Genomic DNA, 23,543 nt, shown 5'->3' with positions numbered 1-23,543 from the left:
AATGAAACTGAATTTGAGTTCATTTAAACTAGAGTAATTGTTCACATTCCAAGAGTCAGTTAAATTTCAATTTGTTTACAAGCCATTATCAAAAAATTATGAACAAGGAATGGGAGCAATGATTTTGGAGTGCACATTGTACCTCTTCATATCTCTGTAGGTAGATCATGTAACTATGTTATCGAGAGCTCTATAGGTACGAGAGCAGTTTGCACGGAGTTGAGACAAACTGTGTAGAAAACTGATTCATCACGTAACTAAATTTTACGAGAGCCGGTTTCATGAATGCACTGTGGCTGAAGCCCACCAACATGCATTACATGCATCGATCAAAAATGATAGTGCATTGAGAATCTACATCTACATATACATCTACATACATACTCCGCAATCCACCATACGGTGTGTGATGGAGGGTGCTTAGTACCACAACTAGCATCTTCCCTCCCTGTTCCACTCCCAAATAGAACGAGGGAGAAATGACTGTCTATATGCCTCTGTACGAGCCCTAATCTCTCTTATCTTTGTGGTCTTTCCGCAAAATGTAAGTTGGCGCAGTAAAACTGTACTGCAGTCAGCCTCAAATGCAGGTTTCTAAATTTCCTCAGTAGCGATTCACGAAAAGAACGCCTCCTTTCCTCAAGAGACTCCCACCCGACTTCCTGAAGCATTTCCGTAACACATGCGTGATGATCAAACCTACCAGTAACAAATCTAGCAACCCGCCTCTGAATTGATTCTATGTCCTCCCTCAATCCGACCTGATAGGGATCCCAAACACTCAAGTAGCACTCAATAATAGGTCGTATTAGTGTTTTAGAAGCGGTCTCCTTTACAGATGAACCACATCTTCCCAATATTCTTCATATTGCTCTGTAATGTTACGCCCAAATATTTAATCGACGTGACTGTGTCAAGGGCTACACTACTAATGGAGTATTCAAACATTACAGTATTCTTTTTCCTATTCATTTGCTTTAATTTACATTTATCTATATTTAGATTTAGATGCCATTCCTTACACCAATCACAAATCCTGTCCAGGTCATCTTGTATCCTCCTCCAGTCACTCAACGACGACACCTTCCCGTACACCACAGCATCATCAGCAGACAGCCGCACATTGCTACCCACCCTATATAAAAGATCATTTATGTAGATAGAAAATAACAGCGGAACTACCACACTTCCCTGGGGCACTCCAGATGATACACTCACCTCCGGTGAACACTCACCATCAAGAACAACGTACTGGGTTCTATTAGTCAAGAAGTCTTAGAGCCACTCACATACTTGGGAACCAATCCCATATGATTGTACCTTAGTTAGGAGTCTGCAGTGGGGCACTGGGTCAAACTTTTTCCGGAAGTCAAGGAACATGGCATCCGTCTGATACCCTTCATCAATGATTCGCAAGATATCATGTGAAGAAAAGGGCGAGTTGCGATTCGCAAGAGCGATGCTTTCTAAAGCCGTGCCGATGCATGGACAGCAACTTCTCTGTCTCAAGGAAATTCATTATATTCGAACTAAGAATGTGTTCGAGAATCCTGCAACAAACCGATGTTAAGAATATTGGTCTGTAATTCTGAGGATCCGTCCTTCCACCCTTCTTATATACAGGCGTCACCTGCGCTTTTTTCCAGTCGCTCGGAACTTTACGTTGGGCAAGAGATTCACGATAAATGTAAGCTAAGTTAGGAGCCAATGCAGTAGAGTACTCTCTGTAAAACCGGTTTGGAATCCCATCAGGACCTGGCGATTTATTTATTTTCAACCCATTCATCTGCTTCAGAACCCCTGGGATGTTTATCACTATGTTCTCCATACGGGAATCTGTACGAGACTCAAACGGCGGTATGTTTGTACGATCCTCCTGCGTGAAAGGTTTCTCAAACGGTAAATTTAAAATTTCAGCTTTCGTTTTGCTATCTTCCATTGCCAGGCTAGACTAATCAGTGAGTGACTGGATGGAAGCTTTCGACCCGTTTACAGATTCTACGTAAGACCAGAATTTCCTTGGGTATTCAGCTAAATCTTTTGCTAACGTACGACGATGGTAGTGGTTGAATGCTTCGTGCATCGCTCTTTTTACAGCAGCACGAATCTCTACTAACTTTTGCCTGTCCTCATTCTCCAGGACTTCCTTGTACCGCGAGTGCAACTGCCTTTACTTCCTGAGCATTCTCCGAATTGCGCTGTTAAACCACGGTGGGTCTTTTTCGTCCGTAACTCACTTTTTCGGCACATACTTGTGCAATGCGTTATTTACAATGTGTTTAAAATTTGCCCATTATTCTTCCACGTCCATCGTACCGGAAGTAAATGACGTCGATTCGTTTACTAAGTGGGATGCTAACAACTGCTTATCTGCTCTTTCTAGTAAGAATACTCTCCTAGCCTTCTTTACCGACTTTTCAACTTTCGTAACGATAGTCGTAATGACAACATCATGATCACTAATCCCTGTCTCAACAGTGACACCGTCGATGATGTCTGGTCTGTTCGTGGCTACAAGATCTAAAATATTTCCATTACGCGTTGGTTGTCGGTTTAGCTGCTCAAGAGAGCTTTTGGGTAATGTGCTCAAAAGTAATTCATACGACGGCTTGTCTGTACCACCTGTAACGAATCCATAGACATCCCAGTCTATACTAGGTAGGTTGAAGTCACCTCCGACTAATATAGCATGATACGGGTACTTCTGCGATACAGAATGTAGACTCCCTTTGAATGATTCTAGAACTTTCACGGTGGAACCTTGTGGTCGGTAATTACACCCCACAATTAACTTTATTTCCCCTAGCCCTGTTAAACGTGTCCAGATAACTGCACAATCACACTCTACTTTGACCTCAGTAGGCACAATATTTTTTTAACTGCAATGAAGACACCACCTCCTACGGTGTCTAACCTGACTTTCCGATACACGTCCCAACCCTCACTAAATATTTCAGGACTTCCTGTCTCAGGGTTCAGCCAGTTCTCAGTCCCGAGAATAATTTGCGTGCCACACGCTTCCTGGAGGGCAGTAAATTCAGGAACTAGTTTCCAACTGAAATCTAGATCTGCCAATAAAATTTAAAAAGGACGACTGATAGCTGAAATCTATTACTTACAAGCGTGTCATTTAGTTAAGATTCTCGCAGATAGATTTATCTCTGCACTCTCGCAGCTGAATTTTTGTTACCAACGGTTGGCGTTTAGATACCTATAGATTCAATTTTTTTTTTTAGATCGTCTTTAGCTTTCACACCGAGAGATGTGGCGCAGCGGTTTGCACACTGGACTCGCATTCGGGAGGACGGCGTTCAGATTTGCGTCCGACCGTCCTGATTTTTGTTTCTCGTGTTGTGTTCCCTAAACGATATTTACAAGCGTCTCATATACTTAAGATTGTCACGCATAGATTTATATCTGCACTCTCGCAGGTAAATTTTTGTTAAATAAAATGGTTCAAATGGCTCTGAGCACTATTGGACTTCACATCTGTGGTCATCAGTCCCCTAGAACTTAGAACTACTTAAACATAACTAACCTAAGGACATACCACACATCCATGCCCGAGGCAGGATTCGAACTTGCGACCATAGCAGTCGCGCGGTTCCGGACTGTGCGCCTAGAACCACTGGACCACCGCGACCGGCAAATTTATTTTTCTATTTATTTTTATTTTTATTTTTATTTTTTTGTTCCCAACAGTTAGCATTTAGCTACCTATAGATTCAGATTTCTTATCAGAACATCTTTAACTTCTACGCCGAGCGATGTGACGCAGTGGTCTGCACAGTGGACTCGCATTCAGGAGGACGGCGTTCAGATTTGCGTCCGGCCATCCTGATTTTTGTTTTTCGTGTTGTGTTCCCTAAACTGCTTCAGGCAAATCCAGGGACGTTTCCTCTGAAATGGCACGGCTGAATTTCTTCCCCATCCTTGCCTAATCCGAAAGGACAGATAACCCCGTTCTATGGTCCCCTTCGCAAATCAACCAACCAACCAACCAACCAGCTTTAACCCAGGAAAGCAAATGAAAATGGACAGCTTTCAGGGCGCCCGTCTCAAGCGTCGACAGGCGCGTTTCCTCTGGTGTCTTGGCAGATATTTCCAACTTCGTGTTTTGCAACGTGTGGCTGGAGTCAGCCCAAACAAATGCTGCTCATTAGCGTCGATGGAAAGCGCCAGTTTGTTTCCGTTTACAAATAAAACGATTTTTAAAGTGCTATTCACGTGACCGTTCGTCAAAGCGGACCAAAATTAGGCTACTGTCGTATTCATAGTACCCATATGCAGTAAATGGGACAGAACAACGAGAACAACCAGCACTCCAGCGACGACAGGACCGCCATGGCCCGCGCTCACTGCAATTAACAGGCAGAAGCATGTTTACCAGATCTGGTTGTGGTCTATCGAATGGGCACTTAAAATACCGATTCAAAAATCATTTTGTTTGAAACAGGGAAAGAACCGACGCATTCCGTCCACGCTGGGTGTCTTATGAAAAGCTTGATGAGCAGAATTTGTATGGACTGACACCCGATATATGTACAAGTAAAGAAACTATAAAATCTGCCCAAACATCAGAGAAAATGCGCTTGACGGCCCATAGGAGAGACATCAACAATATATACTGTAGACTGTCTCGTTGCACTCATTCCGATAGAAGAATCGTTCAAATGATCTACAGAACAGGTAGCTAACTAAATTACAGCAACATATATATTTTCAGCGTTGAAACTGCAGTTGAACATTGAAGAAAACTACTCTAATAATTTTGGCAGAAATAGGCGAGGGGGCGGGGAGGGTTCTTCACTATACAAACATCAGGTCGGAAAATGACTGTGTATGCACAGAGGTGCACGGTGCTTCAACCTTCTCAGATCTCAGTTTGTTCAAAATGGCTCAAATAACTGTAAGTACTATGGGACTTAACATCTGAGGTCATCAGTCCCCTAGACTTAGAACTACGTAAACCTAAGTAACCTAAGGACATCACTTACATCCATGCGCGAGGCAGGATTCGAACCTGCGACACAGCCGCATGGTTCTGGACTGAAGCGCCTAGAACTGCGCGGCGACAGCGGCCGGCTCTCAGTTTGTTGATGGGAATGAATAGACTGCTACTTATGTCTTCCCGCTTCAAAAAAAATGTTGAAATGTGTGTGAAATCTTATGGGACTTAACTGCTAAGGTCATAAGTCCCTACGCTTACACACTACTTTACCTAAATTATTGCCGGCCGCGGTGGTCTCGCGGTTCTAGGCGCGCAGTCCGGAACCGTGCGACTGCTACGGTCGCAGGTTCGAATCCTGCCTTGGGCATCGATGTGTGTGATGTCCTTAGGTTAGTTAGGTTTAAGTAGTTCTAAGTTCTAGGGGACTAATGACCACAGCAGTTGAATCCCATAGTGCTCAGAGCCATTTTTTGAACCTAAATTATCCTAAGTACAAACACACACGCCCATGCCCGAGGGAGGATTCGTACCTCCGCCGGGACCAGACGTACAGTCCATGACTGCGGCGCATGAGACCGCTCTGCTAATCCCGCGCGGCTCTGTTGGCTTCAATTATCGTATAACCAACAAAGAGTTGGAAAGTAATGCATTTATTAACAATGCGACTAATTATAAAATGAACGAATGGTTATTAAAAACTGTTAATTACTTAACTTTGGCCTAAGTGACGTAGAATTCTTGGTTGATAGGTTGTCCTGTTCGATGGTCTTCGCTTCTTAAGCTTGTTGCTTTCGTATAGGAGCGGTGTCACAGATCGATACAACCGTCACTGGCATCTCACAGCTGGCAAAGGAAACGCACGTTGGCGACAGACGCCGATAGCGACCGCGTTTGGACCTGGCGGATTCGGCGATACGCGCCTGCTGAGTCACGCCTTCAGCTTCTCTCACTACGAGTGCCCCGTGCCGACGCCATACAGGATGACCGACGGCAACTACATGGCCCAGTCTCAATCGCAGTCTTCGACAGTCTTGAGTGTGAGTCAGTCTTCGCCAGTTTGTTCGTGCGTTAGTAATGACAGCGCTACACGGCAGCCGGCCGTGCGGTTCTAGGCGCTGCAGTCTGGAACCGCGAGACCTCTACGGTCGCAGGTACGAATCCTGCCTCGGGCATGGATGTGTGTGCTGTCTTTAGTTAGGTTTAAGTAGTTCTAAGTTGTAGGGGACTAATGACCTCAGAAGTTGAGTCCCATAGTGCTCAGAGCCATTTCAACCATTTGAACCAAGCCACACTGCACGACGCTCCTTCGCTTCCTGTAATACCTGGCCTTTATTGAATATTGTAAAGTTTCTTCACAACGTTCGTAGAAAGCTAAAAGTGAAGTGAAACTTCTGTTACTGTATATATGTGTTTTCTAATCAGTTCTGCTTCCACCCTACTTCCCTACTACGACAGCTGCTGCACCATTCTGTAGCCCAACTCCCTTTACCATTATTTACAAACTAGTACCCGCGCGAAGTAGCGGCGTGGTCTCAGACGCCTTGTCACGGTTCGCGCAGCTTCCGCCGTCGGAGGCTCGAGTCCTTCACCGGGCGTGGGTGTGTATGTTATCCTTAACGCAACTTAGTTTGACTGAGTAATGCATAAGCCTAGGAACCGATGACCTCAGCTGTTTTGTCCCATAGGAATTTACCACCACCACTACGAATTAGTTCACAATAGATTGTACTTTACTTCAGTAATGTGTGTCGGTTCATCAACATCACGGTGCCCAAAACATTTTGCATAGTTCGAAGAAAACATTTACAAAAACCAGTATTCACTGTAGCACTGCTTGCAACTCATTCCACCGTAACTACACGGCGCCAGAACACGCACAAATAAACAAGTGAAGCGATACATGCCGTTACAGTTCAGTGATATTTGAATACATATACCTTTCATATTACTAATGCTTCCTCACAGTATCTGGATGATTAAAATTATTATTTCCAAAGAGATACAGACACACTCAACATTTCATTATAAATTATCGCTTTGAGTGATTATAAGAAACACCACTGTTATGTAAATGATGTATCAAGGAAGTAAATACTTTACCATTTGATGTAACGTAAACTACAATACTTCGCGAGGTGTGCTGGGCAGTGCTATTACAGCTTGAACGTCAAAAATATGTTGAATAAGTCAGAGAATACCAAAATTGTTAGTATCTTTTTATTTAAATTATGTCAATAGAATCGAAGAGGGGTTTGCAATGTACTGCAATGAAAAGCCGAGTGCAAGCAGTACTCTGCCGAACTCTCAGTAATAAAATGATTGAGATGGGGATAAATGTTGTAGTGGGACGCGAAATTGAAGCGTCACCCATCCACCAGTGTCAGCCCAGTTTGCAGGTGAATATAAGTTTAATTTAGTGTTTTGTTTCTGTATTTTGTAATATTTGTAATGGTTGTGAATTATCTAAAGCTTTGTATTTATTTTTATGTTTCATGTACGGAGAGGGCGGCGCAACGAACGGAGACAGCATCTTCACTGCCGGGACCAGAGAGAAAATTGCTGGCCACTATACGTCGGGGTCGACAGCCAAAGAGCAACATAAGATCCTGAAACCGAGTTGTTGCGTCGTGCTTCTAAAAACTGAAAAAAATAAGAATTTGTAATGTTTCTACAACAGTGACGTCATAGAAAGTTTAATCATGTTGTAAATGTTCAGTCCTATCTTGTCAAGGCTCAGGTTCACGTCTATGTGTAGTGTATAGGAAGATAATAAACTAGTGTACACTACAAAAGTTTAAATACGTGTTCCGAGAATTTATTTATGAAGAATTATGTTAAGAAAGAAGTATTACTAATTTATTTGACAAGATTATGAATTTTTGACAACGTTCATCGCGAGTTTGAGTCTTGAAAGTTTATTCAGTGTGGTTTTAATATTTATTAAAGCGGATAACTTGCATTAATATAATTTCTGAGAAGAAACAAACGACATCTAAATTGAAAAAAGTTTGCGCAAACCAATTGGACTCAGTGACGCAATTCTGCGCATACGACTCAAATGATGATGTTTTAATTGTAGCTTCGTTCAAGAACCATTCAGCGACAACTTTAAAAAGAGTTTTAATAATTTTGAAGTGTTTTGTAACTGACGTTGGTGACGAAGTCTGCACATGGTCATATATCAAAAGAAAATCACTTATACAACACTTACGTCGTTACACTACAATGTCTGCATTGAAAACGACAATTTATCAGGGATCAAGCGTAAAATTCGGCTTCGGTCACTATCGGGTAGGATCTTTTCACGACCACTGTTTTTGCGCCTTTTTACAGGACAGCAATGGTACACTTTTCGTTATAGACGTGTTGTACAGTCTGAGTTATACATCATAGTTTATGTGTGCCATAGTGCCACGTCACCATACAATCAGACTTAAAGAGTTGTTTCCATGCCACCGGACGGTACGTTCGTACTACTTCACTGTCATGATTTGCGTCAGCGCTGGAATGTCACATGAGCTCCTGATACCTGTTCTAGATCTGCAACAGCAAGTGACTGCTGTGCTCTTTTAATGCGATTGCTAATATTTTTTCCGATGAGATAATCTTTAGAGAAAGTATGCAGGACACACCTGGACAAAATTGTTCAAATGGCTCTGAGCACTATGGGACTTAACTTCTGAGGTCATCAGTCCCTTAGAACTTAGGACTACTTAAACCTAACTAACCTAAGGACATCACACACATCCATGCCCGAGGCGTGATTTGAACCTGCGACCGTAGCGGTCGCGTGGTTCCAGACTGTAGCGCCTAGAACCTCGGCCGGCCTACATTGACAAAGTTCGACTTTGGCGCTCACAACACGATTTAAATCAGACCGCAGAGAAAACATACAATGAATCAAGGTGCAGCTATGAACGCTTCCTGTGGCTAACAGAAACGAAACGAAAGGTTGAAACTGGGACTACGTTGGACATTCTCACAAAGAGCTTCCGTAGTATGATGTTCGATGGTGTGCACGTGCAGGTGATCACGCAACACAGCGAACCGTGCATCAGTAGCATACCAGGCCACGTCAGTCGAGATATGGACGGTACAGAGGAAAATATCATGTGCTCTGTGGCTTGCTAATCCGAATCCGTGACCACTGGTCGACGTCAGTGCCGTCGCATGTTCAACAAAGAGGCAGGAACATGGAACTAACATTAACTGGTGAATAAGTAGTTAAAGCATACCTGCAGTTTGTTGGGAAACGCCCATTCTGGTAAGCCTTTGATATTTGGTGAGTCTGTAGAAGCTATACGGTATAGCTACCTAAGAAGCCCTAAAAAATCAGAACCTGCGAGTGCTCGACAATCAGACCTAAGAAAGCCTGTAGTTCATAAGGTTTAAACTAAACGTCTCCGGTTTTCGCGGTTTAAAGTTGCAATTGATACACGCTGCTAACTGATAGGCCCAAAAGATTCGGGTTGGAACTAATATTGTAAGTAAGCAGTTTAGGTTTTTTATATTGGTAACGCCACGTAGCGCTCTGTATGAAAATCACCGGCTGTGCTGTGTGCAGTCAGTGGCTGGTTGGCATTGTTGTAATACTCGCCATTGTAGTGTTGGGCCGATGGACGTGAACAGCGTGTAGCGTTGCGGAATTGGAGGTGAGCTGCCAGCAGTGGTGGATGTGGGAAGAGAGATGGCGGAATTTTGAAATTTGTAGGATTGGATTCATGAACTGCTATATACATTATGACTTTTGAACACTATTGAGGTAAATACATTGTTTGTTCTCTATCAAAATATTTCATTTGCTAACTATGCCTATCATTAGTTAGTGCCTTCAGTAGTTTGAATCTTTTATTTAGCTGGCAGTAGTGGCGCTCGCTGTACTGCAGTAGTTCGAGTAACGAAGATATGTGGTGAGGTAAGTGATTTGTGCAAGGTATAGGTTAATGTCAGTCAGGGCCATTCTTTTGAAGGGATTATTGAAAGTGAGATTGCGTTGCGCTAAAAACATTGTGTGTCATTTTAAGCAGTCTTGTACAATTTTCCTAAGGGGACGTTTCATATTTCGACCTCACTGGAATCTTCTGATTTTTTCTTGTAGTTTGTGTAATTAGTTTAGATTTTGTTTATTCCTAGCGCATAATTGTAGAGATAATCTCCTTTTTAGCTGCAGTCTTTCATTCGTGTACAGTAAAACAGGTATGTAGATTTTCACCAAGTATTTCGCAGCTACGCTTGCAATTAACTAGATATTATTTTCAGTGCTATGTTAATGTGTTCTCTTATTTTTGCTCCTCAAATTGTGTTTTTCTGTGTTGTCGTATGAAATATTGTGACATTAATGGCGTGTGAAAAACGTAATACTAGGCTGCTAAGTAAACTGAGAAATGACAGTGAAGACGAAAGCAGTGTGCTAGCACCACCATGTTATGAATTAACTAATGTTCAAAGCAGTAATTTGGTAATTGTGCATAGGGAAATTGAGCGGGCTGCAAATAATGGTGTAGGCAGTGAAACAATTAGTGAACAGGGAAGCATTATCGATCGATCGGTCGGCAACAACTCGCCTCAGGATTCCGAAATGACTGGACACAATATTGCAAATACTGTAGATTCAGGTTTTGGGTCCTCACCGCTTTCTCAAATAAGTCAAGACACATTTTCTGCTGGTGAAAATGTGAATGTTGGCGGTGGAAATGCACTGCCGAAAAGCATAGAGAAACAGATTCCAGACACTAATACATTATTACTGCAATTAATGCAACAAATGGAATAAAATCAGAAACAAATGGGACAAAATCTTCAAAAGTTAGACACAATGGAACTACATCAGAGACAAACTCAGCAAAAGCTTCAAAAGCTAGACACAATGGAACAACACCAGAGACAAACACAGCAACAGTTAGACCCAACGGAACAAAAGCTCCAAAAGTTAGACTCAGTGGAACATACGCTTGAACAAACAATGTATTTACTTCAGTAGTGTTTAAAAGTCGTATATAGCAGTTCGTGACATCCAGTCTTACAAATTTCAAAACTCCGCCATCTCTCTCCACACATCCACCACTGCTGGCAGCTCACCTCCAACTGCTCAACGCTACGAGCTGTTCACATCCATCTGCACAACACTATAATGGCGAGTATTACAACAATGCCAACCAGCCACAGACTGCACACAGCACAGCCAGTGATTTTCATACAGAGCGCTACGGGGCGTTACCAATATAAAAAACCTAAACAGCCTACTTACAATATGCTTAATGAAATCGACTATGACAAACGATTTGTGAAAAATGATAGTTTTTAGCGATGAGGACACATTCCACGTCTGCGGTCGTGTGCATCGCTACGGGATTCTGAAAATCCTTGTGGATACAGTGAATATGAACGTAACACCCCTAAGGCACACAATCAAACCTTGACGACAAACAGCTACTTTGACGTGCAGCAATTGTAAGCAGCGCCAGTATTACCAGAACGCATCATCTTTCAACAAGATGGAGCTCCTCAACACTACTCCAATGATGGACAGGAGGGGTTGGTTTCAAGTCATGGCCAGCACATTCCCCGGACTAGAACGACACTAGGCTTTCACTTTAGGGATTACGTGAAGCAACATGCGTACAGTGAACCTATGAACGACAGTAATCGTTTTAAATACAGGATCACAGACTTTATCCACTCTGTTACACCATATAACCTTACACGTTTGTGAGAAGAACTAGCCTGTGTAGGGCAGCAAGTGAAAGACACAACGAGCTATGCTGAACGGCAATGGACACTTGGAAAGTTTCTCTATCATTCACGTCCTGTTTCACAATTATATTTCGTTTCTCTGGTTTTCTGTCACCGAGTAAAGCTTTACGGCAGCTCTGTATATTCCTTTTTGTCTCGTGTCAACAAAGGTTGATTTACCATACTGTTCAGCACCCTAACACGCTAATACTGACTAGCGCCAACGATGGAGAGCATGCGTGATACTGAGTGAGACGCAGTATTTCTCTTACTTTCTAAGTTTTTATAGTCCATGGCGTAGTAACTTACTTGTTTTTCTTTATTGCTTTGTATCATTAGGAGAGTCTATGGACTGCCAAAATTTATAGATCGATTTTATAGCACTCTGAGTTCAGTAACGCTGTTAGTGAACCTGATTTTGCAACATAAATTTACCCTTCCCGTTTTATACCGCATGACTGTTATGATATTTAATTGAAAACAGACAAGGCTTAAACAATGTTAGGGTCACACAAAAGCATAACATAAGCTCTGGACTGTATGTTATTTAAGACAGTATGTCACCAATCAAAAATAGGGACTTAAAAGTAATGTAAACTATTCTGTAGTCAACGTTGCTGCAACTTCCCTTACCAAAAGGATCAAATAAAGCTAACCAGTGAGACTAAGTAGCTAGCAAAAATCTTCACATAAAAGAGAATATTGTTCTATCAATTTGGAAGAAGTATGTACGAGGGTAATCCTAAAAGTAAGGTCTCCTATTTGTTTATAAGTACAGAACTCTCTGTGGCAGTTGGTCACACTGTCTTGAAGAGTGCTTCACGTGCTCTGTTTACACATGCGCACGCCGTTCTGAGGCGCTCAGTCTTGGGTTAGCAGCCTTTGAAAATGGAGCTCCCGTTGGATGTTACCGCCAAGTGCAAATTGTGCGCAGTTATTCAGTTTTTGAACGCAAAGGGTACTGCGCCGATTGAAATCCATTTCCAATTGACGGAAGTATATGGTGAGTCGTTCATATATGTCAAAAATGTTCCTAAGTGTTGTAGACAGTTTGCAGCTGGTGGGACCGAAATTCACGACGAAAAAAGGAGCGGAAGACCGTAAGTTTCTTAGGAGACAGTGTTGAAGGTTGAGCAACGCATGCGTGAAGATCGGCGGGTCACCCTGGATGATCTCTGCATGTTGGTTCATGAAGTTTCCCGAAGCAAAAAAATTGTTCAAATGGCTCTGAGCACTATGGGACTCAACTGCTGTGGTCATTAGTCCCCTAGAACTTAGAACTACTTAAACCTAACTAACCTAAGGATATCACACACATCCATGCCCGAAGCAGGATTCGAACCTGCGACCGTAGCAGTCGCACGGTTCCGGACTGCGCCCCTAGAACCGCGAGACCACCGCGGCCGGCTTCCCGAACCACCGCTCACAGAATTTTAATGGAAACATTGCAAAATGGGTGCCACGCATGCTGACTCAGGACCACATGCGCAAACGAGTTGACGCTTCCCGCGCATTTCTTCACCGCCTTGCAGCCGAACAGGACAACTTTCTGGACTCAGTTGTCATGGGTGACGAAACCTGGGCATACCACTTTACACCAGAAACCATGCAACAATCACGCCAGTGCCGGCATCCTTCTTCGCCAAAGCCGCGGAAATTCAAACAAACACAGTCTGCCGGTGAAGTCAGGACAACCGTTTTTCGGATCGGAAAGGGGAATTCTTGGTGGACTTTATGCCCACTGGGACCACAATTAACTCTGACAGGTACTGTGACACTAAGAAAAAATTCAAACGGGCAATTCAGAACAGGAGAAGAGGAATGTTGGCCAAGGGCGTACACATCCTCCATGACAAGCTCGCCCACACATCGCTCGGCAAACCGTTGCTCTCCTGCAACCCCACCCAGCTTGGCGCCACTGACTACCACCTGTTCCCTAAGTTAAGAGAGCATTTGGCCGGAAAGCGATTCTGCTCCGACGACGAGGTGAAATAAGAGGTTCATAACTTTCTGAACAGCATGGCGGCGAGCTGGTATGTCATGGGCATACAAAAACTGCCACAGCGTCAACAAAAAGGCATCAACAGACATGGTGATTACGTCGAAAAATAGCCAAATGTTCAAGCTGTAAACTCATGTAAACCATTGCAGAAATAAACAGGTGTATGTACTTATAAAAAAATGGAAGTCTTACTTTTGAGATTACTATCGTATTTTCTGTGTTGTTAGTGAGATGAACATTCAAATCAGTTCTATGCTACCTCACAGTATTCCGTATTTTTTGCAGTTAGCCTGCATATCGTCTCATACGAAACATCCTGAGCCATAATAATATCGACTCATTAGTATTAATACTAACTTTTGAGAAAAAATAAATGATGCTGATACTACGCCATTTCGCTCCTGAACAGGAAACCGGTACACCTACATACTGTGTACATTTAATGTACTGTATAATAGTATCATTACGGTAGTGTAGCACTACTTCAATCAGTAAATTAATCACTCTGAACAAAACTGTCGAAATAGTTTCCGCTCATCAGAAGTATTAAATTGTAGGATTCTCAGTTCACTTAAGGACCGTGCAAGGAAAGTAACACAGGTAATGCGAATCAGGCTAAGAAATGAATTTCACAAGTCCATTTAACTGGTGTACTGCCGCAACTTTTCACTCGTCTTTTCCTTTTAAGAAACTAACATAACTGACTGTACGATTAGCTGTGTTGATGTACAGCCGATGATCGTAAGCATACTAAGAGGTTGACCAACGTTTGTTGCATTTGCCATTCCCTCAGACACACATGCTATTGGTGGTGACATAGAAGTTTTAAAATGACAGCATGGTAACAGGAAATTAAGAAAGCCAATATAATGGGCGTCTTTCCAGTGGGATGTCATGCGCATTTTCTTTGGAGTTTAGGTGGTTGTTCGTCATTTCGTTTTTGTAACAGATACCTGGAATCAGCCAAACAAAATTCTGCCCGTCATGTCTTGCATACAACGCCCAGCATCGACGGAAAGCGTCGGTTTGTTTCTCATTAGGAACAAAATGAATTTTAAAACGTAATTTTACGTGGCCATTCGACAGAGCGGTCCACAAGTTGGTCCAGTGTGTTAATCGTTTTATCGATATGTTTTAGCAGGAACAGTAAAACACGAAGAATGCCGGGCAGCGACCGAACTGTGCTTCGGCATGGCGGCAGCAGGGGTTTCCATGCAGCTGCTGACGCTGCTGTAGTACTGGTTATTTTTCGTGTTTTATTGTCCCTGTTAATATACACCGACAAAATGGGTAGCGCCCTAGACTAATGGGGGACTGTTCCGTCGAATGGGCACGTAAAATTCCACTAAGAATCTCATTTTGCTTGCAACGAGAAACAAACCGACGCTTTCCGTCGACGCTCGGCATAGTATGAAAGAGGTGATGAAGACGTGCTGAACAGTTATTTGGGACGACTCTAGCTACACATTGCTAAAACGGAATTGCAAATATCTGCGGAAACACAGGCGAAAATGCGCCTCACAACTCTTATGGGAGACTGTTGAGAAGCTAGGTATGTCTCCCTTTCTTGTATACTACGTACTTACTGCATCTTTCCAACTTCCCCTCAAGTAAGCGCTACCCCTAATCTGCCTAGTTTACGTCTTAGGCTATATAAGTTGCTCTCTATATTTCTTTCTGCCTGAAATTTAGCCCAGTTTTACATAACCTAATATGAATTGAGCTATAACTGATCTGAATGCAGCTTGACTTTGTGTTAAATGCGGACGCCCAGAGTGGCCGAGCGGTTCTAGGTACTACAGTCTGGAACCGCGTGACCGCTACCGTCGCAGGTTCGAATCCTGCCTCGGGCATGGATGTGTGTGATGTCCTTGGGTTAGTTAGGTTTAAGTAGTTCTAAGTTCTGGGGGACTGATGACCTCAGAAGTTAAGTGGCGTAGTGCTCAGAGCCATTTGAAGCATTTGTTAAATGCGCAACGGAAGTAAAACAATCATCTGGCCCTAATTAAAATTTCCACTTACCTAGCGTCTTGAAAACATTGTTGCAGATTTCTCGAAAGCACAACAGCGAATGACAGGCAGGCAGCGGTTAAACTTGATTTCTGCTTCTAAATACATGTTCAGACTGTTGCATATGGTAATGCGTAATGATAAACAGGGGGATAGGGAGGGTTACTATTCCTAAGAAATTATATTGCAAGACAACGATTTTAGAATGAAGTATGTATTCATAAATACAGCGGACAACTTCGGTATATCTTACCTCATAACAATGGCCTGAACGATGCTATGCTTAAAATTTAACAATGATTTAAAAAGGGTACAAATTGAACAGACAATTTCTATAAAAATAAAAGAGCTTAATTAATTAATACCCTAATCCATCACTCAGGGAAGTGGGGCGGTCTTTCTCTCAGTTCCGAGCAAGTTAACTAGGTCACAATTGTCACTCTCAGCTTCGCAGTGCTGCAGTCTTACCTCAAACTTCGTTTCTTACAAAATAATGACGTTATTCAAAATAAATATTCCTTTCACATTTTAATGAGTACACGACATTCACCCTTGCTGTCTTTTCTTTATCTCACGGATACAATCGCAAATCCACATAACACTGCTAAATACGTCCATCACCTAACACACCTCAACTAAAAATGTATCACACTGCACACAGGCAAAGACTGTACCACGACTAGACCAAAGACTGTTTAACGGTAACATGAGTTGCTGCCTCTCTCTGATGAGCACATCGGTGGCATACAAAAACCAAATGACGTGACAACCTTACAATATTAATTACACAACCCATATGTTAATGTACTTAACATAAACAACGTGCCAGTGGTAACATATCGTTCACAGTCAGATTATCCAAATTAAATAGCTTTACAGTTTGTAATATTTGTTGTTACTTGAATTCATATCAGCAATACTATAGGAGAAACAGCAATTTAACGAGTGTACATTGATGTGTGCGCTTGTCTTACATGCTCACGATTGGTTTACACTAAAACATTTCCATCATTGTGTCTGTGGAGTTCGTGTATCTCGCGACATTCATGCAACATACAGGGTTAGCTGGAAGACACTCCCTACATGTTCAAAAATACCGTCGCATATTTACCGAATTTTCTGACTGTCGTCTTCGCCAACCGACAGCCAGTGGCAGGTGCCTGTACACTCAGCGACAGCTAATTGTTTTATGTATATGAACTGGACGCGGTTGACAGCTGTCCCTCACACACTGACATTGCACACAGATGAGGAGCACAAAACATTACTTTTGAGACTGTCGTTTTCAGAGAGCAGAACATCAAATTTTACCAACAATAATAAACAAAAAATGTACAGCGTTCACAACATTGGACATAATTTCGACAATTGCCTTTACATGAATGCAAAGATTCATTAAGCATTGTTCGTTAACTCTTTCTCTTGTGGAATACATGCATGAAATTAGTGATGTCAGCCGCCATCGATTTCTCAAGCAGATACTCAGAAACTGAAACGCCAAAGAAACTGGTACAGGCATGCGTATTCAAATACAGGCAGAATACGGCGCTGTGGTCCGCAACGCCTATATACAACAAGTGTCTGGCACAGCTGTTAGATCGGTTACTACAGCTAGAATAGCATGTTATCAAGATTTAAGTGAGTGTGAATGTGGTGTTGTAGTAGGCGCACGAGCAATGGAACACAGCACCTCCGAGGAAGCGATGAAGTGGGAATTTCCTGTACGACCATTTCAAGAGTGTGCCCTGAATATCAGGAATCCGGTGAAACTTCAAATCTCCGACATCGCTGCGGCGGGAAAATGATCCTGCAAGAACGGGACCAACGACGACTTAGAGAATAGTTCAACTTGACAGAAGTTGAACACTTCCGCAGACTGCTGCAGATTTCAATACTGGGCCATCAATAAGTGTCAGCGTGCGGACCATTCAAGGAAACATCATCGATATGGACTCTAGGAGCCGAAGGCCAACTCGTACACTGTTGATGACTGCACAACACAAAGCCTTACGTCTCGCCTGGGCGCGTCAACACCGAAAGTGGACTATTGATGATTGGAAACATTTGCCTGGTCGGAGTGTCTCGTTTCAAATTGTATCGAGCGGATGGACTTGTAAGGGTACAGAGACAGCCTCATGAATCCATGGACTCAGCAGGGCACTGTTCAAGCTGGTGGAGGCTCTATAATGCTGTGGGGCGTGTGCAGTTGCAGTGAAATAGGACGCCTGACACGTCTAAATACGACTCTGACTGATGAAATGTACGTAATCATCCTGCCTGCTCACCTGCATCCATTCATGACCATTGTGCACTGCGGCGGACTTGGTCAACTCCAGAAGGGCAATGCGACACCCCACACTTTAGAATTGCTGCAGAGTGGCTTCAGGAACACTCTTCTGAGTTTAAACACTTCCGCTGGCCACCAAACTCCCCAGCATATTATTGAGCATACCTGGGATGCCTTGCAACCGTGCTGTTCAGAAGATACTTCCACCCCTCGTACACTTACGGATTTATGGACAGTGTTGCCGAATTCATGGTGTCAGTTTCCTCCAGCACCACTTCAGACATTAGCTGAGCCCATGACACGTCGTCCTGCGGCACTTCGGCGTGCTCGCCGAGGCCCACCACGATATTACGCGGGTGTACATGTTTCTTTGGCTCTTCTGTGTATTTCACTACACGTGTCTCCGATGGACATCTTGAACGCGAAATCAGCATAGTTTTTCCACTACTGGTTAGCACAGCTTTATCTATAAAATATAACCGTAAGCCTTGTAGAAAAAATCACAAAGTTAAAGCCTGAAGTGATTTAAGGAAAGCAAATTCAGCGTCACTACCGCTGTGCCTCCTCATTACCTCATAAGGATCGCAAAAAAAGTAGAACGCTCTTACTGAGTAATTAATTAAATGCTCGATGGTACATAATCTGCTGTTTACATCAAATCTCCTTAGCGTTATTTTATCTGAGCCCAATGGATCTTGTTTTAGGAATATCCGTTATTATTCTGGTACAGTATCAATTATTACCGCGTCACAACGACTCAAGCTTCTTATATGTCTGACAATAAGTAGTTTATCTAACTTCACAAAAGAAAGAGTGATACATAAAACGTAAATTTGTAGGTTAAGATGAGTAATGACTTTCTGTCACACATTCTGCAGTATTTGAACGTGTGATTCAGACATCGCAATGCTCCACATTGCCGATAGGTGCTGTACTTAACATAGCTTCCTTCTTTGGGCTTAAATACATTGGAGTCCTGCATATGCTAATAATTTTCTGTCATGTACAAAGTCGGTTTGACTTAAGAAACTGTTGTTGATTCAAACGTTGGGAGCTCTAAATGGTTCCATTTTGGCCAAAAGATGCGTCTGTCGTTCTAAATCCATTTGTCTTACCTTCCGTTCTTCATAAATTTCGTTTTAATTATGATTGCCTTACGGAATAGGTGCTAACAATATACAGCGGCTACCGAACTGATTTCAAAATTTGGAAATATTTTTGAGTCGTAAGCGTATTACTAAGGATTATTTGAATGATTTGACAGATCACAATTCAGTGAAACCTGGAACACAGCAAGCTCCAAAAAAACCAACGATGGACAGCATTAGGTTACAAATCTATTTAGTTATTTACTTAATTTCATCTGATTGGGTCCATCTGACCCTCTCTTACATTGTACCAGGATTTCTCACATACAGTACCTTCTTTACTTTGTGGTTACCTAAGAAATAACAGTTTTAGTATGATTTGAGTGTCTATAGGGACAACGTTAGTACATAATACTGTCTGCGATCTAATCAAGTTAATACTTGCTGTATTTCCACTACTGCTGCTGCTGCCACTAATAGTAATAATAATAATGACAACAACAACAACAACAACAGTGATGATGATAGTGGCAGATTTAAAAAGAATTTTTAGGTTTACGTGATAGACGTTTTCTGATACAGCGAGTTCCTGGGACAGGAAATTTCAGGAGACTGCACCAATTACGAATATTGGAAAGTGAGGAAGATATGGTTGGAAAGAAGGATGTACAGGGGTAACGAGTGTGTACCGGGAGAGTGGTAATCCGTATCGTTGCCTTAGCAGGTATGTCACTAAATGTATAATGAATCTGGTGATGTTACTCTGTTCTCTAATAGTATACTGGAGGTTATTCCAGCGTCCTGACAAGTAACAGAACGGCTCACCTTCTGAACCCAAGTTTAGCATCTTTAGCGCTTTGTCTCCTCATTACCTCTTAAAGAACCTGCTGAGAAGGCATTCGAGAGAGACGTTGAGCGATGGAGTGGGACGGAAAGGAGTTCGACCTGATGGAAACGGGTGTTTCTGCCATGTTGTTCTGACAAGAACATTAATGTCAGGGGGATCGGGAGGGACAGTGTACGTTGACAATATGGCAGAGAAGATAGGGGATATGGAAATCTCCACGGATTTCCGCCCGCATCTAGACTGGCTGTGCATATGATTATAAAATATGATCAATGAGTCGAACACCACAGGTATAAAGAACACAGGCATTCAAACAAGTTTCAGGCGCCTTGCGGTTTCCTGAGAATAGCCTTGCAGGATAACATAGCTGTAGACGACAACTGGAAGTACAAGTGTTTGCACAAGTTTCTTCTTCGGGACGAGAAGGAAGAGCTTTTTATGTTTTTGTAGGGCGTGGAGATTTTGTTCTTGTACATTGCAGTGACATGCTCAGTCCAACTTAGACTTACATCTAGTGTTATTCCCAGACTCTTAGCCGAGACGAAAAGTTGATTTGGTGCCGTTTAGGCTTAAAGGTGTTAGGGATTCTCTATAATTCGGGCTAATGAGACTATAATGACCAGTCAGCACCTCTTAGGTTTTGGAAGGGTTGAGTCTTAACCCTATAATCGATCCACATTTTTGACAGTGCACATATAATGCGAAGATTCGAACCAGTTGACGGTACCATCGTCTGCAACTGCCTCTGGCAAAATTTGGGTAACATGGACACCTAACAAAATCAGACTGCCTGGACAGGCTTTGAAGCACACTTATTAACTACATATTCATCTCTCTCGACAGAAGCGTCATCAGTATCAGGAGAGGAAAGTGTGAAAATTTATTTGAATTATTGACCTATCTGTCACACATTGTACAAGTTTACCAAAGTCAGGTACAGAAGTATATGTTTCGTCGTATCGATGATACCACTGGGAATAGACAACACGTATTTAGATATAGTTGTCAAGCATTTTTGACGATTATGACGAAATAGGCTGGATATCGGCCAGTTTAAAATGGCTTTTATGCTTAAATATAGTCAAATAAAAGCATGAAATTAGAAAATATGTAAAAACACATCATCCTTGCGGCTTACATTCATAGACAGGTGAATATTTACTTTTTCTGAATATTTTCGAAAGAGAAATGTTATCTTCCGTATGACAGTTACATACTTGTTTGCGATCGTATCTACACTCCTGCAAATTGAAATAAGAACACCATGAATTCATTGTCTCACCTCTAAAACAGCAAATGAGTAATGTGATATATCCTGGTCTCTCGTGAAAAATATGAATGATAGCTACAAGCTCAGCGGTGTGCAATGCTTTCCATAATATTTGAAATTCACATGAAATTCATTAGGCTGATAAACGAGAACATTTAAGAAAATTCAACTTCTTTGAAAAATATGCGACCTGGACTAGGAGGCTGTACTGATTATGGTGAATTATTTAGTAAAATTATATTGCAAGTTAAGTTTTGAAACGTCCCCTAAGAAAAATTATACATGACTGTGCTTAAACTGACAAACAATATTTTTTTAGCGCAATGCAATCTGACTTTCGATAATCCCTACAAAAGAATGGCCCAGACTAACATTAACATATAGCTTTCACTTATCACTTACCTCACCAAAAATCTTCGTTACTCGAACTACTGCAATACAGCTAGCGCCACTACTGCGAGCTAAATAAAAATTCAAACTACGGAAGGCACTAACTACTGATAGGCATAGTTAGCAAATGAAAGATTTTAATAGAGACCAAACAATGTATTTACCTGAATAGTCATAATATAAATAGCAGTTCATGACATCCATTCTTACAAATGTACTGTTTCTGATGGACACACCTCCAGATTATCCATTATCAAAAATCCGCCATCTTACTTCCCCACATCCACCACTGCTGGCGGCTCACCTCGAACTGCGCAACGCTACGCGCTGCTAACAGCCAACTGACCAACACTACAATGGCAGACAACAATGCAAATTAGTCACAGACTGCACACAGCACAACCAGTGACTTTCATACAGAGCGCTACATGGCGTTACCAACATAAAAACCTAAACAACCTACTTACATAGCCCCCATGCTCCCCACAAAAAATTTTACAAATTGTTTAGGGCAGTGGCCAATAATAATTTCATAAAAATTTTCATAATTACAATAACAAAGATATCAAATGCACACACTTAACGATACAGTGTTGGTCAAAAGCTAAAATTTTCTCACAGTCCATAAAGACAGTCCTGATCTTTCATCACAGTAAAATTGCAGTGTTTTTCTCAAAGTCTGAGCAGTAAAAGAAAATGCACACGGAAGTAGTGGATTTCCATGCAGTCTTGAAGAAGTAGTATTGTCCTTCCAACGGAAAAACAGTGCCGAGTCTTGACATGCAGACAGGTAATGGGCCACAACAGAGCAACCCCACAGTAGAGTCAGTCGAAGTTTTGAAAAATATTGGTAGGTAGGTCATCACAGAGCAGACCCACGGCAGTCCTTATTGAAATAATGTTACTGGTGGGTCATCAAAGGTGTAGACCCACTGTAGTCCTTGTAGAGATGGCCAGCAGCCATCTGTTGTGACTCTGCGTGTGCACAATCTCCATTGAAGAGTCTTGAGGATAATATAGCAAGTCCATAACCACCACTTGTGTACTCACAAAGTTTTTGGAATTGTCCTTCGAACCAGCAATGCTGTTATCCAGTCCCTTGCTGAATTATTAACACACATGCAAACACTAACAGTCCCTACTTCTCACATATTGTCCATATACTATGACCAACAGAGACATGTGCAGTGAAATGTAACTTAGTTTGAAGAACTGGTGTATATACAATTATAAATTTACAACATAAGAATACAATTACAAAGGTACAACATATATCATTAAATAACATAACAATACAAATAACATTTGTAGTAACAGGGGCTTTACAAAAGAATAGAAATAAACATATACATCAGTGTTACATGAATTATGAGATAAGTAAATATAGAAAACAATGAGAATAGTTTTCGAATCATTAATTTCACACATGAGCATTGAAAAAGAGCAGAATTAATCATGTCTAGGCATCTTTACAAAGTAAATAACATATTATTAGAAAAATTGTACAACATAACTCATAACAGCTAAACACATAAAGACAAGAAAAACACAAATATACAAGAGCACACAAACACATAGCAGAATAACACAAGAGGAAAGGGCAGGGTATGTTTTCAGTGCAACATTTGGTACTGCAGTCCAGCCCAAAACTTCATTCCATAAATCTTTCGTCTTATTTCAACATTTGTTTCCACCAAAAAAATCGTATCCAAGCGTGCTTTATGTATTTATATGATCACATATTTCTTACCTCATTGTTTATTTTCCATTATCTTACCTCATCATTTATTTCCAAGAAAATCCTACCTAAACCTGTTGTCCCTAAACCCAACTTTTTTGTTCATATCCTCTTTCATAATACTTTTTTGGCCAAACCATTTTCTTATATCTTCTCAATGCATTTCTTCCAATTCATCACAACTCGTTCTCTCATATAGCCTACCCCATCTTTAGCTAACTTAAATCT

Source organism: Schistocerca gregaria, chromosome 7 (genome assembly GCF_023897955.1).
Source record: "Schistocerca gregaria isolate iqSchGreg1 chromosome 7, iqSchGreg1.2, whole genome shotgun sequence".
Lineage (NCBI taxonomy): Eukaryota > Metazoa > Arthropoda > Insecta > Orthoptera > Acrididae > Schistocerca > Schistocerca gregaria.
The sequence above is the reverse complement of the archived record's forward strand: the minus strand, read 5'-3'. Positions refer to the sequence as shown.